Source organism: Vombatus ursinus, unplaced genomic scaffold (genome assembly GCF_900497805.2).
Source record: "Vombatus ursinus unplaced genomic scaffold, bare-nosed wombat genome assembly UNPS02014803.1, whole genome shotgun sequence".
Lineage (NCBI taxonomy): Eukaryota > Metazoa > Chordata > Mammalia > Diprotodontia > Vombatidae > Vombatus > Vombatus ursinus.
The window spans coordinates 2,871,455-2,889,608 of NW_020954581.1; positions in this window are offsets into that span (position 1 = coordinate 2,871,455).

An 18,154-nucleotide genomic window follows, 5' to 3' on the forward strand; every position below is an offset into this window, starting at 1 on the left:
ACACCTATTAAGTCCAAAGACAAATTACTTAACCTCCAAAAGCCTTTGGTGACTTATCTATAATACAGAGACAGTGCGACAGGTCCTGTTTGACTCACAGGGATATTTAAGAGGATCGGTGAGATACAAAGACTTGGTGATATAGCAGGCAGACTGCTGGACTGGGGAGTCAGGAGAGAGAGAATCTGAGATATTTTTGACTGTCCCTTTTTAAATGACTCCATTACTTCCTGCCATAGTATGTTTAGTACTGAGTAGCTAAAGTCCAAAGGGTTCTCCTATCCTCACTAATGATAACAGACCATACAGACCATTCTGTTCCCTTTCACATCTACTTGTTGTCCTTGTTGTTTCATCTGCAAAATGGTCTCAGGTTAAACTGACTTAAATCAGATACCATGCTCTCTGAATCCTTGGATTCCCTTGAGCAACTTTTCACTATTTTGTGAAGTGAGAGCGTTTACTATCTGTAATCCTCCTCCTCCACCTTTTGCAAATAAGCTTGTACATATATTGTACTTGATTAACTTGTTTGTGCATTAGCATAGAAACCAAGTACTTATTGGCTAAAAAATAGTTTATGGGCTCTTCTGGCCTCCTCATTGTGGCAACTGCAATGCATAATTTACTTTTTCCAAAAAGGGTGATAGTTACTGTCTTGATTTTCATCTGTTTCCTATTTTTTGGAGTCTACAGATTGTTAAAATAGGAAAGGCTAGAGTTACTGTAATCTCACATTTATGTTTCCCTCTAATTTTAAATTTACTTTAACCTTTGCTGTAACCACTATACATAACTAGACATAGACAGATGATACATAATGGAAAACTGCTAAATTTGGAGTCAAAAAACCTGGGCTCCAAATCAGAGCTTACTATCACTATAACCTTGGAAAAGTCTTCAGCTGGAAAAATGAGGGAATTTCCTTTCCAGCTCTAAAACTAACATCCTATGACCCTAATAATAAAAAGTAGAATCTGTCAATGACTGTAATACAAAAATGTTTGTGAGGCCAAATCCAACCTTCCTTTCAAAGGCATGCCCCACCATTTAATTTATCATAGAAGGAAGGGAAATATGTTTTATAACATGTATCCATTATAAGTTATCTTTAAAACAAATGAACTATTTGGAACAAGTTCTGGATAGGACAATAATCCAAATTTATAATTTTGATCAAGAACTGAAATAAGCAAATTTTCAAAAGTCAACTCACAATACCAATTAGGAATAAAATTTGCAGTCTTCAACTGTCAATTAATTCTAACAGAACGTACACACAATGTTCTAATTTATCTCATGGTCAAAACAGTACAGAACAATAAAAAATTGATGATGAAGGGCTAATTATTCTGATACATGCTGTGTGACCTGATTAAAAGCAACTACTCTCAACTTTCTACTCATATCACCTAATAGTAAAGCTATTGGGTAAATTAATCTCATTCTTCTTATCCAAAAGGGTACAGTGTTTTGTTTACATTGGATATATCTCTTGTAAAGAGTACCTCCAACAGAGTTTAATATAACTACCATCATTCATTTTCTCCCAATAAATGGAGGTTTTCAAATGCTGAGTTCCCTATCTTCAAGGAAGGAGGGGTGAAGAGATGGATCAGTGACTTTGGGGCAAATGAAGAGGATGGCCAACACATCTGTACAATCATCCATTAAAGACTGATTCATGAGTTTGCAGATCCCACTGACGTTTAGAAGAGAAATTCTAGATTCCCTACTTCCCCTATCATTCTTGGTCAGATGGGGGTGGGGAGAAAGAAGCATACAACTCTACAAAGAAGTAAGTAAATACAAATTTAATCTAAGGAGAGGGTAAACACTCAGAAGAAATTCCCTTCTTAAGTTGTTGTTTTGTTTGTTTTTGTAACTCCTAATTCATTAATATGGGAAAACAACCTCATTATATTTTACCTCCTATTATTCAATATTTATTCATATATACAGAACCATAGATTTTTAGACCTAGGGCCTTACAGTCCAACACAATCATTTAGTCCTACACAGTCATTTATAGATTAAGAAAATAGGGCCCAGAGAAATCAAGTCATTGAGCCAGTTCATGGCAAAACTAAAACTGGAACCCAAGTTTCCTGACTCCAAACCTGAGTACTCTTTCCACTGCATCACAGAGCCTCTTGGCATATACTTTTTCCCCAATAAAATTCTCAGGATATATTCTCAACTTCCATTTTCCCAGAAATATATGTTTATACAGAATGACCTTGGTCCCAACTCATTCTGTAAAAACAGGATTTTGCTGTATATTTATTTATTCATTTCCTCTTAGCAGTCACCTTACAACTGTTGCTCTGAAAATGATTTCTTTCTTGAAGCCTTTCAATGCTCCATTGAAGATAGGGATGAGGTCAGTCAGTACACTCTACTTATCTTATCCTTCTATGCTTTTTCATGCCTCTTTTTCCCCTTGTCCTATTCCTTCATTTTCTTCTAACTTCCCACCTCAAAACATAACATTGCATCATGCCTTCAACACATTTCATACTAACAAAGCATGGAATGAGTACAAAAGAAAAGAGAAAAGCTCAAAAAAGAGACCAACCAACCATGGGTTTTCACTCCAATTTAGTAACCTGCTAGTATTCATGATTTACCTTTGGATATCTAAAGCTGAACAGGTAACAAATCAATGTACTATTTTTTTTAAATCAACAATATTATAATTAGGAAACAAATTGCCCTAAGTAAATGAATCAGTACTGTATGTCTACCTTAAAAGGTTAAGTTTTAGACAAGAAGTTACTAGAATGCTAAAGCTTCAGGGAGACTGATGACAAATTTCAATACAAGATTGTTTTGAATTTGTTCCCTTAGAAGTTCTTAACTTGGGATCCACAGATTAGATTTCAGGGGGGCTATGAACTTGGATGGGGAAAAAAATCACAATTTTATTTTTACTAATCTCTAATGGAAATTTGACATTTTATTCAGTTAACGATTTTTTAAAAATCACTGTGAGATAGGATTCATAGGCTTTACCAGATTGCCAAATGAGATCCATGACCAAAAAAATAAAGAAGTGAACTCTCGATGTAGAACTAACTCCATACCATAACCACATTTCAGGTGATTCATAGCATCCTCCTCAAAATTAAGTTTTATCAATTTTTCTTTCTATATGAATTAAATTTTGTATTTTAAAAAGGATTTCATGATGAATCATAAGGTAATTGAGATGTTGACAAAGCCGGGAATGTCAATCAGTAAGATACATTTACAGAACAAAAAGCTTAGTTCTCTTATCAGAATTTGATAGTGCTTTCAGCTACTCCCCTAAATAGCTTCCTCATTGTAAACAAAGAGGAGGGAGGGGAAAGAAGGTGAGAGAAAGAGAAAGGGGGGGAGAGGGGGCATGAGGAGGGAGAGAAGGGGGAGGGAGACAGAGAGGAAGGGGCAAATAAGAGAGAGGGAGGGAGAGAGAAAGAGGGAAGGAGACAGAGGAGGAAGGGGGGAAGGGAGAGGGAAAAAGGAGGGAGGGACTGGGGGAGGAGATGGAGAGAGAGAGAGAGAGAGAGAGAGAAGGAGAAAGAGAAGCCAAAAAACCTTCCACTAAACTATACTCTAAGGGTCCCTTGGTGTTATTCTATAGTTTTTTTTTTCCTATCAAATTTTAACAATACTTTCAATATAAACCTATGACATTAGGCCTTATTTGCTGACTAATCCGACCTTGTTCCTGAAGTCCCTATAGCCAAAAATTAATCATTTCCCTCTTAGAGCTGTCAGACTAGATTGAATTCAAGGTAGAAATGAAGCCTGACCATGAAATGGCTGAATTGGGGTATTTAGACTTTTTGCATATTTAGCAAGGCTTTCATTATTCTTCTTAGAAGGCTTCATTGAAATATCTGAACCACCATTTTGGATCCTTATAAAAGCTAAACACTATGTAAAATAAGGGAGGTTGGACTTAGTGGCCTCCAATGTCTTTCCTATCTCAAAAAGTATGATTCTAAGATCCTAAGTAGTATATTGGGTGTCCCAAAAGTCTTTGTGCACTTTTAAGCTTTGGTAGTTCAAACAGACTAAAAATTAAAAAAAAAAAACCAAACCCACTAAAGTTGGCAACTCCTTATGAAAATACAATACTTGCTTACTTCTCAGGAATAAAAACAAGGGAGTGTTTAAGAAGAAAAAAGAACAGTCTATAGAAATCAATAATTAACCTAATTGCCAATGATCTATTCTTCAGTGACCTACTTAGTAGAAAATTTATATTTTGAGATTGACTTCCCCGCTATTATCTTGAATATCACTAAGCCTGCTATCTCCTTCCCCTTATCTAGTTTATGCTTTGGAAACATAATCTAATTTTAATTTCTACAAAGTTAAACAGAATTAGCCTAAGTTAAATGGAAGATCATTTTAAGCTAAAAAAATTTTAAAAGGCATTCCAAAATCAAATATGTGTTTATTTTAAATCACCTTTGCTTCCTCAATTAGCTTGAATAATTGAAAACTGACGACTCTTGCAGCAAAATTTAAGATGTCATTCAGCTATTTAGGCATCTTTAACTCCTCAGTTTTTTTTAGATGTATGGCAATGATCAGGTAAGAGAAGAGCAGGAAAGCTGCACTCTAAAACTATGATTGAAAATTCAAGGGTGTTGGGGGTTACTTTTACATTATTACTACACAAAACTTTTTAAAAATTACTCATTAGTATTTCTACTAATGCCAGTGAAGACATGTAGGTTCACAGTTTCTCATTTTCAGCATATTAATAATTTATAAAATAATGGGTTATCAAATATACTGAAAGCTTTTTGAATTGAATTTTCATTTAGTTGGTAAAAGTGAATGCAAGCTTCAAACAGCTTTGATAAATGGCAATTTTGGATTTCCTACAACTACAAACTCTTTGAAATGCACCAAAATATAAAACATGTGTCTTATATTTCTGTCTAGCTTTTGAGCTATGCAGAAAGTATAATTAATAACTGCTATTTATACAAAGTTTTAAAGTATTCACAGTGTTTTACACACATTGTCTTATTTGACCCTCACAAGAACCACTATTGGAGGGAGGCACTACAGATATTATTATACCCATTTTGGAGATAGGGGAATTGAGGCACTGATTGATTAAGTGATTTGCCCATGGTTATATGGCTAGTTAGTATAAGAAGCAGGATTTGAACCCTAGTCTTTTCCTGACTCCAAACCCAATCTTCTTTCAACTATGCCAAGCAGCCCTTCTTGCCTCTTGTAGGTTGAATTTAAATCCTTTTTTTTCATGTTTTAATTAGATGAGAAAACATAAACACTAGCATTAGAAACATTAGAAAAGTAAACACTAGTGATTTTAAAAATCAGTTTTCTGGGGAAAAAATTCCTCTTTTGGGGGGACATCCACTAGAAATCCAAGAGGAATTAATTGGGGATGAAGAAACTTTATTTCTTTTAGAGCAGGAATGCTGGGGGGGGGGCAGGAAATCACATCTTTATTTCTACTAACTTTTAACTAAAATTTAGCATTTCTAAATTTATAAATAATTTCTAAATTTTAAAATAAATAGCATTTATTTTGATTATGAATTTATTTTAAAAAACACTTTTAAATGGTTCAATGTCTTCAATAGACTGCCAAAGGCATCCATGACAAAAAGGTTAAGACCCCCTGTTCTAGGGCAAGGGGAAAAAAAAACCCCTAAACATTTTGGATTTAATTCTCAACAGTTATTACTTTCTTTCCCATCTTTCCTTCCATATCTCAAGGATCTGTAAATTTGTTAGTGCCGTTAGGATATCAAGGTGTCACAGTGTGTGAAAAATAGTCACAAAAGAGAATAAAGGGGTGCGCTTGAGTGAAAAGAATATTGAATTTGGAGTCACACAGCCTAGGCTACGATCCTGGCTCTCATACTCCCTAATTACTCCCTTAATTTGTCTGTACCTCAATTTATTATTTGCAGAAGGAGAATAACAATACTTGTACCATCTGCTTCCCAAGGTTGTTATGCAGAAAACACTTGGAAAAATCTTAATGAATGATACTAATGTAAGGGATTATTATTAATACTCACCACTGGGGACATTCAACACAATAGAACTTTTTAAAGTCTATTTTCACAATTTGCTACACATTTCTAGAGGAAGAAGGTCTGTCTTTGTGTATAAGTAGACTATATAATAACTACATAACAAAGTATGGGTTTACTTTTCTCAACTAAGAGATGAGGGCAGAGTTGTCTCATTGTTTTTGCGCAATCAATGGCTCAGACAAAGATTGAAAATACGCTCATTAATGTTTTATATTAAATTAAGTGTGCTTGCTCATATTCTTAAAGAGATGTAAAATTTTAAATGACTTTGATAATTTGAAGAAATAGCACTATTTATAAACTAATGCAATTGATACTCAAAGACAAAAAGACTGTGAAAGATTAAACAAACATAAATATGCCAGAAAAAATTGAGGGGCATCATAATTGGCTACAGTCAGCAACATAATGCCACTGAGTAAAAGGTTAATATGCTACAGAATACACTAATGAAAACTTTTTCACTAATCTATTCAGACCTGTGTTTTAGGAATGTCAATTGGCAGCTGGGTGGCAGTTGGACAGGAGAGAAAGAAGATGGGCAGTAGGCAGACTAATTAAGAAAATATTGTAATAGCTCAGGTAAGAAGTAATCAGGGTTTGAATTGGGGATGGATATATAGTTTTGCGAGTCATCTGAAAAAACTAAGACCTCACTTCAGATTCTGATTCTGCTACTTCTCACCTATGTGGCTTTGGGCAAGTTATTTAATTTATTAAATTAAATTAATTTCTCTGGAATTCAGTATCCTGTAAAAGGTTGGGATTGGACTAAATGAGCTCTAAAAGCCCTTCCATTTCTAAATCTATGATCCTAGATCCTATAAGTACCTTTCCCCATCCCCATGATGACCCCTTACTGTCTTACCAATTGGAACAAAAGGTAAGATTGTTCAAGAAACTCATAGCCTTAGTATATAATTAACAAATGTTTGTTAAATGGAATAGGTTGGGGTTTTTTTCCTTTCTTTCTTTCTTTTTTTTTTTTAACTATAAAACCTCATGCTTTTGAACACACCCTTGGAGCCCATGGCAGAGTCTCAGAACAATCGCTTATCAGATATGGGTCCTGGAAATCTGAATGACTGTCTCATCATTGACTCACCCATCTGGTACACCAATCCTCTAGGGTGAGCACCAAAGCACAGGGACACTAAATAAGATTCTGGAAGGAGTGGAGGACACAAACTACAATTACCTACTGATCCCCCTCCTCAGTTTGATACAAGTCCCTGCTTACCTTATATACCAGTGGGTACATAAGAAAAGATTCCCTGAGGCTACCAGCCTCAGTTACACCTTTCTTATTGAATTTTATTACTTGAATTAATAATATCATAAATGGGCTCTTTCCCATAGGCACCTCAGACTTATCTAGTTCAACCCTCTCACTTTACAGATGAGGAAACAAGTTCAGAGAAGTTAAATGATTTGTTTAAGATTATATGGGTACCAAATGGCAGAGCTGAGGTCCAAATTCCAGAGTTTATTTAAAGCTAAGGCCTTTGGGACTCCTGTAGACACTATCTTACATTTGCTCACATTCAAGCTGACATGCCACTTTATTTCCCATACAGCTTCGTGAGAACTTCCTATAGCTGTCTTTATCTATCTATCTATCTATCTATCTACCTACCTACCTGATGCTATTATATACATATACGTATATATCTGTGTTGTCATTATGTTTTTTAAATCCTTAACAAAGGTATTTAAATCACAGCATTTTTGAGCTAGAAGGGAGTTCAAAGGCCATTTAGACCAACCACTTCAGTTCACAGCCGATGAAACTGAAGCTCAGATTTATGACTTATTTAGTTACTAGTTAGTGGATGAAAAAGGATTAGAACTCAGAACTCCTGATTCTCAGGGTCCAGTCTTCTGTCCTCTCATTATTGTTATCCCAATACCTTACATCTGGTGAAAAATTTTCCCTACAAAGCTAACAATGCGAGTATCTTACAGGGTTGACACCTCATTAATTAAATTTATAAATTAATTATTTATTAATACTATTAATTAAAGGAAAATAATTTCTCCTGTCCCCTTTTCAATTTAAAAAAAAATGAATGTTAGTATGAAGACATATAAAACTCTAGCTCAACAAAGTTCAGGTTCTTATGAAGTCAAGGTCATTCCCACCAACCAAGAACCTCACCCAGAGAAAATATGTTCCATAATTAACCAAACATATGCCTAACCCAAATCACACATTTTATATATTCACAAATTACTAGGATGAGATTCAATATACCATATCACTACTATTAGAAATAATACAGTTCAAAGTGCATAGCTACCAATAGTGAAAGAAACATTCAGATAGAGAAAATTTATGAGTGTTTAAGTATAGGGCAGTACATTTTTTTTAAAGCAACAGCCATCTTAAATAAAAAAGTTGCAATTAGTAGAATGACTTTTTTGGTCATTAAAGATGCAAATCAGCTATTTTTTTTAACCTACCACCATCTACAACGTATTTTCTTTGAAAAAAAAAAAGGAATTTGAGATTGCCTTATGTAAAATAGACCATACATATTGTTACTGGGAATATCTATGATTGGATGAGGTCACAAAAGACCTGTTTTTCTTATTAATTTTTAGAAGAAATCACATTAGTTGACAATTGGTGAATTCATAAGCCTAGATTTAATTAGAACTAATTTAAGGTCATTTTTTTTTTGTCAGAGCAACTCAGTAATGCTATCTACTAAAGCAGCGGTTCTTTTTTTTTTTTTCTTTCTTAGGCAATTGGGGTTAAATGACTTGCCCAGGGTCACACAGCTAGTAAGTGTCAAGTGTTTGGTCTGAGGCCGGATTTGAACTCAGGTCTTCCTGACTTCAGGGCCGGTGCTCTATCCACTGTGCCACCTAGCTGCCTCATAAAGCTGCAATTCTTAATTTGGGGTCCCTGAACCTTTTTTTTTAATTGATAACCAATTTACTTGATTTTATTTATAATTTTGTGTATTTTTCTTTACTTAAAAACCTGATTCTGAGAGTCCATAGGTTTTTACCAGACTGCTCAAGGTGTCCAAAATAGGGTTAAGAACCCCTGCTCTCATTTTCTGTTACTTCATCTCAACTATCAATTGGGAATCAGAAAGGGGCTACACAGGACTGAGGGTCATAAACAATTTTGTTTTAAAATGCCCTCAAAATTCTGGTGATCAGCTTACCAGTGATGAGTCTCTTGGTTATTAACTAAGCTGATCTATGAACAGCAGACTCAGTCTGTTAACTGGATCACATAAAATTTGCCTTGCCATCATATGCTTCACTGGCAGAGCCTTTGACAAGCCAAAGTTTTCCCCATGAGGAGACATCAGAGAAAGAACACATATAGAGAATGTGCTTGTGTATATACATATGTACATGCATATGTGTGTATATAATTTAAATTGAAAAAAAATCATTAATTAACTTTTCTTATAAATAAGTATGATATGGCAGAAAGAATACCAGTGTTACATTAATCAGTTAGTCAGGCAGCTGATCTGTGGGGTAGGAGAGCAACAGCTGTTTCCAATATCCCTATAGGGGGAGCTAACCTCTCCCCTGCATTTAAGAGGATATAGTCAGGATATAGGATGTCCCAAAAGTCTTAGAGCAGTTTAAAACTTTAATTGTTAAAATAATAGCTATTTGATAGCTATGAAAGTTTAAAACTGCATTAAAATTTTTGGGACGCTGTACAAAAGCAGAAAGAGCTAGAATGTTTAGGTCAACAAAAGGTCTTTCTCCTTTTTTGTAACCTGGACTCATTGGGCAGCAGTCTGTTGAAACCAGGGATCCCTTCTCAAAATAATTGTTTTTAAATGCATAAAATAACTAATTGGAATTAGAAAGGAAACTAATTATATTTAAATACAATTATCAATTTTTTAAAAAAATTCAGACTCTTCCCTAAAAAGGGGGAGGGGGAGGTTCATGGTTAAGAATCTCTGCTCTAGGCGGATATTTGAGACTGGCCAATGATTATGTATTCACAGAATTGTGCATTGTAAAGAGGAAGGGTAAGGGATCCAGGTGAGATTTTTTCTTGCAATAACAGGGCAGTGATGCCAGTTTGGTGGGCCTAATTTTTTTTTTTATATGTCTGTGATTGTCTTCCCCTGTGTTTTATCTACCCCTAAGAAGTCTTGTGGGCCATTGGTTCTAGGAGAACAGATTATAAAGGGTAACCTTCAAAGGATCATTGTGTGTATTAAACAAGATACACATATACAGGGCTTTAAACCTTGAAGTGCTATACAAATGTGAGCTATTATTACCATTTTAAACTAGGGTTACCCAAAGTCTTTGCCCCTTTTTGCCCTGATCATGCTTTTTCTTTTGTTTTTTCTCCATCTGGCATCAATTACCTTGTCCACCTCAAAGAGAAACCTTGCTCCTTTTTATGTTGGCATAAATAATTTTAATAACTTATATAGCAATTTAAACCTATAAATATATAATGGGGGTAATGGGATGGGGTATGTGGCTGTGCCAGCCTCCCTCCAGGTCCATGTGAATACGTGAGTGTGAGTATGTGAGTGTGTCCTTGCCTCTCATTCCCCATTAGTCTATGACAGTCTATGACTCCTTTAACCTGTAATACTACTGAAACTAAAGCTGAGAATTTGAATGAATACTACAACAAAGGGGCAGTGCAAAGGGGGTGGGGGGGAAGGGGAGAAGGGGAGAGACCGGGATTCAGGACAAAGCAAGTCTCCGTATTGTCAAAGAGACAAAAGGCAGAGTGAGTTGCCTTTTGGGGCATAGCTGCTACATATGAATGAAAATTCTGAGGGCAAAAAGAAAAATAATTTTAATGAGAAATATGGGGAGTTGCCTAAAGAGATAAATGTGGATGCAAAAGGAACTCATTAATGAACTTAAGAGTTTTTAAAAGATATGCCAAAAACACTGAAGCAAGGGCAAGGAACAGGATATGAGTTTGAAAGCACAGATAGTCCCATAAGAATATCGGGAGCATCAAGACTTAGGATAGCCTGGCTAAGGACAAACAAAAATGGGGGTTGCCTCTGTATTTGGGGTTTTATAGTGATATTGGGGAAAAAAGGGAAGAACAAAGAAGAAGCAGGGCTGCTTCTTGAGGGGGACAGGCTGATTGATACCTGACAATGGAGAGAAAGCAGATAATTATTTAACTCTAATAAGGGGAATAATCTTTGGAATAAAGAGAATAAAACAAAGAGCTACTGGGGAGCTGATACTCAAGAGAAGTAGAAAATAAATTCCAACCCAAGCTGAGTTTAAATCATCAAATCTTGTCAAACTTAATCTTAGGATCCTACAAGAACAGGAGGGTTTAGTCGCAGCGTCATTAATCTATGAAAGGTTTTGAGGAATAGGAGGCACGCTAAAGGACTGGAAAAGGAGAAATGAATTGGAGGAGGAAAATGAAGGCTGCGGGATGCCTGGCCCATAAGCTTAAATACAATTTCTGTGAAAATTTTAGAAAGTATTATTAAAGATAGTTAGGGGGGGCCATGATCACAAAAATCTATTATGGTTTAGGGCTTGGTTAAAAAAAAAAAGGTCACTTCAGAATAACCCCATTTCCTTTTTTGACAGGGTGTAAAACAGGTGGGGGTTAGAGTGAGGGGAGGAAGGAGCAAGGGATGGGGCTTGAGGGTAGGGTGGGACAAGGGAGGGGGCCTGGGAGGGAGGAAGGGAGGGAGGGAGGGAGGAGCAAGGGATGGGGCTTGAGAGGGAGGGAGGAGCAAGAGATGGGGCTTGGCAGTGAGGAAGGGAACAAGAGATAGGACTTGGAGGGGGAAAGAGGGGCCAGGGATGGGGGAGTGGCAAGGGATGACAGTTGAGAGGGAGGGGAAGCAAGGCACGGGGTTTAGGGGGGCAGGGAGGGAGGGGCCAGGAATGGGGTTTGGTGGGGAGTGGGACACAAGGAATGGGACTTGAAGGGGGAGGGAGGGGCTAGGGATGGGTCTTGGCAGGGACCGGGGAGCAAGGGATGGGGCCTGAGAGGGAGGGGGTGAGAGTGGGTAGGAGAGGGTGTCAAAAAAGGGTATGAAGTTAATCTGGTATGACTTCTCCCCCCCTCCACCCTCCCCAGTCATGTGACCTCTTTGTGATCACCATTTCCTTTTCTAGCTATTCACTAGCCACCCCTTCAATAGAATGTTCTGGAATTTTGCCAGGATTTTAGGTCTAGCTAGTTAGCCAACCACACTATAAAGTTCATTATTTTCCCTTTTTTGAAAATAATCAAATTAATTGGAGGGGTAAGTTGCCCACTACCAGAAAAAAAAAATCTATAAACCAGTTCGGTTAGAATAAGAGATAGACCTCTGGATTTTGGAGTCAAAGGACATAGTTTCAAATCCTGCCTCTGGCTATTTATTGACCTTGGGCAAATCACTTAACCTCTGTAGACTTCAGCTCCTTAATTGGTAGAATGAGACAACTGAACTGGATAACCTTTAAGGTTCCTTCTAATTAGAAATCTATGAATTTCTGAATAGGAGAGTTGTAATAGAGCTCTATTGACTTTCTTACCTGTGTTTGTACCTCTATGTTCTAGTCTACTGCCTTTCACATAACAATTTTTGATATACTTATTGATGGATTGATTGATTCTGTTGCATCTGTATTCATTAGAATGATAATGGATAGCTATAAATTGCTATTTAAGATATTAAAATTATTTTATGCCAATATATAAAGCTATGGATAAGAGGCACATAGAATGAGGTGTGGACAGCCTGTGAGCTGCACCACTGAAGTGAGTGTATGAGTTGTGATCTGTATTATTGAGGGGAGTGTAGGCGTGGTAATCTGCACCATTGGAGGGAGTGACCACATTGATGAGATCACTGAATCCACTCAAGTATTGAAAAATTATTTAAAGAAAATACAGATTAAATGCTTAGGTGACTCACAGCTAGGCTAACTAAATTAATTTTTTAATAAGAACCCAAAGCAATAAACCTCTCCAGTGTTATGGTAATGGTTCTTTTATTTATTTTTATGATTTATCAATGGGTCAATTACCTTGTTCCCTCCAACAGGACATTAACAATGCCCTTGAATAACACTCTTCTAGCTGAAATTATGCACGCAGATCAAGGACACAACATATTAAGTAGTTGTCCTTAGGTTATTTGCTATTTTCTATCACTTCCCATCATTTGTTCAAAACTACTCAGTAACCGTCAGTTTGCATGTATGATATGCTGAAAATATATGCTAATAGACACATGCAAACTAGGCTGTCAATGATCATTTGAGCCTTTAAAAAGAAACTCATATTGCATAAAGAGTGCATAGGAATGATTAATTAAATGTTGGGGATTTCTTTTTCATTTTCTTAAAGGTATTGAAAATTTTTCCATACATATGAACCTTACATTAACACTGGCAAGGAGAGGACTACTTTAGTAGCCCAATAATTAAATATGCAGATCATCATAAAACCCATCTTACCATAAGGATCATTCTCAAGATATCCGTCTCCATCCATGGCTAAAAGGAAAACACTTGCATGATTCAATTCACAAGTAAATTCTTTTGTAATAGGAATAAGACACCAACACATGTTTAGGTCACTTTAATTAATTAGACATTTAAATTAAATTAATACGGAAAACAACTCATTTGACACTCTTCATGGATATTTTTCTCTATAGCAGGCTTCTAAGTTTCTTTAATTTTTTTCCATTTTTTTTAAAAGCAGCAGACAGCAAAGTCTCTGCTTCTGTATTAGCCTCTCATTGACATCATTTAAAAATATAATTATTTATCATAATTTTGAAAGCATTTTAAAACACTTTTATATTAGCACATGACAAGTAAACATCAAGACCATACTGGTGCACCACTATAAAGCCTATTTTCAAATTCAAATTAAAATATATAGAAAGATCAATTAATCAGTGGATTTTTTCAGATTTTTAAATTATTCTTTAATGATTTAAGGACACAGGCTCTAGAAGAATTAATTTTTTTCCTTTATGCTGACTAGAAAAAAATAGCTTTACTTTGACTTTGGCATAGAAACCTGGCTAAAGAAAAAAATATTCATTAACTGGCTAATAAACAAAACCAAATTTACTTAAATGCAGAGATAACACCTTTTCAAGCTTGATATTATGTATGCCTTCAATTTGCTTTACTCTAAATGCCCTGGAATTTATAAGAAACAAACCAGGACGTGCTTTTTATTTGACCAGTTACAAAATATCTTCTAACCCTAGCAGACCATACATCAATTAGTGTATAGCATTGTACATACAAGGATGTAATGATGCATTAGTATTAAGTTGGCAATATATAGGAAGAGGGAAGGGAAGTAGGGATAGGAGAGGGGAAGTAGGAGAGGAAGGAGGGGGAGAGAAGGGAGGAGGGAGAGGGAGGAGGGAGGAGAGGAGGGAGGGGGAGCACGAGGAGAAGAGGGGGGGAGGAGAAGAGGGAGGAGAGAAGGGAGGGGGAGGAGGAGGAAAGAAGGGAGGGGGAGGAGGAGGAGAGGAGGGAGGGGAGGAGAGGAGAGCGGGGGAAGAGGAGAGGAGGAAGAAGGGAGGAGGGAAGAGGAGAGAAGTGAGGGTAGAAAAAGGAGAGGAGGGAGGGGGAAGAGAGGAGAGAAGGGGAGGAGGAGGAGGAGGAGGAGAGAAGGGCGGGGGAAGAGGAGAGGAGAGTAGGAAAAAAGGAGGAGGGAAGAGGAGAAAAGGGAGAGGAGAAAAAAGAGACGAGGGAGGGGGAGGAGAAAGAGAAGAAGGAGGGGGATTGCGGCGGAGTTGGGGGGGTGCAGAGGAGTGCGGGTGGGGCATGAATTGTCATGTTTTGTACTGTACTTTTCCCCCCAAAGCGGAGGAATCAACATTTTTACATATGTGACGAAGTAACATTTTACTCCCGCTCAATTCGAGTGTCACGTTTTCATTTTTGATACAACTTATTGCGACAGTTTTTTTTGCGGGGGGGGTCCTAGAAACGCCAGAGCTGGCCCTTTTGCCCCCCTCAAATAAAGCCACTTAGCTAGATTAGCATTTTCCCCCCTCCCAAAGGGTGCTAAGAGCGCATACTGGCGAAAGCTCAGGCGTTACAGAGGATATATCTCAGAATGCGCTTCCCGTCTGTGGGCGCACCGCCAGTGGGGGTGGAGGGAGTCTTTTAACAAATGCACCTCATGGGGCGTTCGGGGTTTGGTCCCAAGTGTGAAGAGGAGTGGGTAATATGTGGTTTTTGCCCTCTTTCAGTCCCCCAACAGGAGGAAGGGGCGCGTGCGCCAAGAGTGGCGCTCTCTCAGAGGATTGGCACAAGTGCGCGCGCGGCTGTAGCCAGGCGCTCAGCGCTTAACACATCGTGAAGGAGGGAAAAGAAGGGGGAAAGAAACGTGGCTTTGGTACTTACCGGGCAGGAGCCGCGTGCGTGCGTGGAGGTTTCATTCCCTCACTTCGCGCTTGCACACGCACGCACATACTCGCTCACACACTCACTGCCATGCTCACTAATAGAACCCCCGCCCCCAACCGCCCCCGCACTCCCCTGCTAGCCTCAGAGCCTCTCTTCGAGGGTATTAATGGGGGGGGGGGGGAAGAGGAACACAGAACTGCGTGAGCTTTTCTACCTTTCATCTCCCTTCACCTGCCTCGTCTTCGCCCAAGTACGTCTGTCGGGGCAAAGCCCCCAGCCTGCCCTCGGACTGGTAGAGGCTCAAGAGAGGGCAGATTACCGTCTGGTGGACAGGCGGTGAGAACTGGGACAGAAGGGGACCTAGAAACTGGACTGGACCATAAAGGCAGGCGGTAAGGAAATGGGAGAGCGGGAAAAAAAACACGGGGAGCTACAGACAGCTGCCCCGAGTTGTCTGCGGCCAGTAGACAGGACTTTGGACTGGGTAGTGCCTAGGGAATTTGTGGGGTGCATCTTAAGGAGCTGTGCCCAACTCTTGTGTGGACTTTAGGAGGGGCACCTCGTATTTGCTCCTGTCACTGTCTTTCATTATTTGTCCAGTGAGCCCTTAAAGAGCTGGACAGAGGGGCAGGCTGGCAGCACGTCGAGACAGACTAAAACAGACGGGACTAAGAGTAAACTAACGGACGGGACTTAAGAGAGTTGGAGGAGACGGCTAAGTCTTAAAGGACTTACTTAGGGGAGGCCGGCAAGAATTAGAGGAGACCCCCAAGGACCAAAAGGCAGGCGGACGTGTGGGTGAACTGGGGAAGAGGCTGAGTCCGCTCGCCCCACCTGGGAAGACTCACCACTCTCACCTTCGGTGCACCTTCGGGCAGCTGCTCCGGCGTTTCCCATGGTTGGGGAGTCAGGGAAATCGGGATCTTCGGGGAAAGGAGGGGAGGGAAGGGGAAGGTCTTCAGGACGCTTGGACGTCGTCGGCTCTGGGTGAGGCGGGCAAGCCGCCTGACTGCTCAGTGACTGGGGTGCCTGCGGCAGGCGTGCGGGCAGAGAGCTGCTGAGGACAGCTCTCGGCTCACTCGCAACTCTAAGGGGTTCCGGGTGGGAACTCCTTGGAGGCTGCTGGCGACGGTGGTCACAACAGCAGTGGCACTGGCACTGGCGGGCGCGGGATAGACACTCTCGCTGGCGGGCAGACACGCCCCCAACCCCACCCATCCCCCCTGCCCCCCTCCCCATCAGGCTCCACCCCCTGCTCCCCCTCCCCTCACGGAGGAGCAAACCCCCCTCCCTCACCCGTCTGCCTGTTCCCTGCCAGCCTGCCTCACGTAGCCTGCCTGGCCCAGCTAGAGACATAGTAGACCCTTTCCACAAGTAGACCCCTTCCCCAGTACCACACAAACCCGGAAGTGACACCAACCCGTCCTGGGACTCTAGTTGAGGAGGGGGCTAGGGGAAAGGCAAAGTGGAGGGGCCACAGACTGGATCTTCAGATGGGGGCCAATGACTAAATATGGAAAAGGCCCTAGCCTGATTCTGCTTTTCTGGGGCTTCTCTTTAGAGAGGGACAGTGGGGACCAGGTGGGCACCCCTAATGAATAGCACAGTGACTAAGTAGATATTTGTGAACAGGATGTAATCAATGGTCACTTTAGTTTCCCTTTATTGAAGACACCTCGGTTTTAGAGGGTGGCATGGATAGCCCGCCACGCACTGGGCTTTCTGGTCTCTCCGCAGAGCTGGTGGCACCCGAGCCTTCGAGGCTCCTGCAGCTGTCCCGCTGCGCACCTTGTCCACAAGGGGGCAGTCGCAGCTGCTGCAGCAACCCGAGCCAGCCGCGGTTGCCGAGGCTGCTGCGGTTGTCTCCACGGCTAACCGGCTTTTTCAAGCCAAGTTACCTTTGGTACGCCGGCCGAGCCGAGCCCGAACCCGAACCCAGCCAGTTAGTAAAGAAAAAGAAAGCGGTGCCCCTGAGCCCAGGGCAAGGGGACAATGGCTCTAGCATGGGGCCTATGCTCTTGTCACCTGGAGCGCACGCAATGCTAGGTTACCAGACTGTGTGTGGGTACTTTTCCGTGCGTAAACCAGTCCGTAAGTTATGGGTCCAGCGAGCCCGCCGGCCTTGACCGCCTCGTCACCGAGGCCCCAGCAGCCCTGGAAGGCAGGGACGCGGGGCGCTTATGTTTATCGGTTCAGGCTCTCCCTACAGACCCCTGCTAGAGACCCCATTCCCATATTTAATCCATGTTTCCCAGCTTCTCTCGCTCGCTTTCCCGGCCCAGACGGGCATGCGCCAAACAAGTTTTCCATGGAAATTGCGCAGTGCGTTTCCCAGTCCTAAGCAACTCTCGGGCACAAATATAAAAAGGGAAAAAAAGAATAAATCGCCCCGAACCCTAATCTATCTCTCCATATTTATATTTTTAACCCCAATATTTTCCTATTGCTGCAATAAGGCAGTGAGCCCTTGGCAACGGGGTTGCGGATCGGGAAAAAATCGGGAGTGCGGGGTCACCCTGAAGATAAGCGGTAAGGAGGTTAGAGAAGCCGAATGCCAGGAATGACTTGCAAGTCCGATGCCTCGCTGCATTGATTTGCGCATTGCGGGAAGACGCTGTCCAAAATGTGTAAGGGAGAAAGAGAAGGGCCGGTCATGGAGAAAAAAAAAAAAAAAAAAAAAAAAAAAAAAAAAAAAAAAA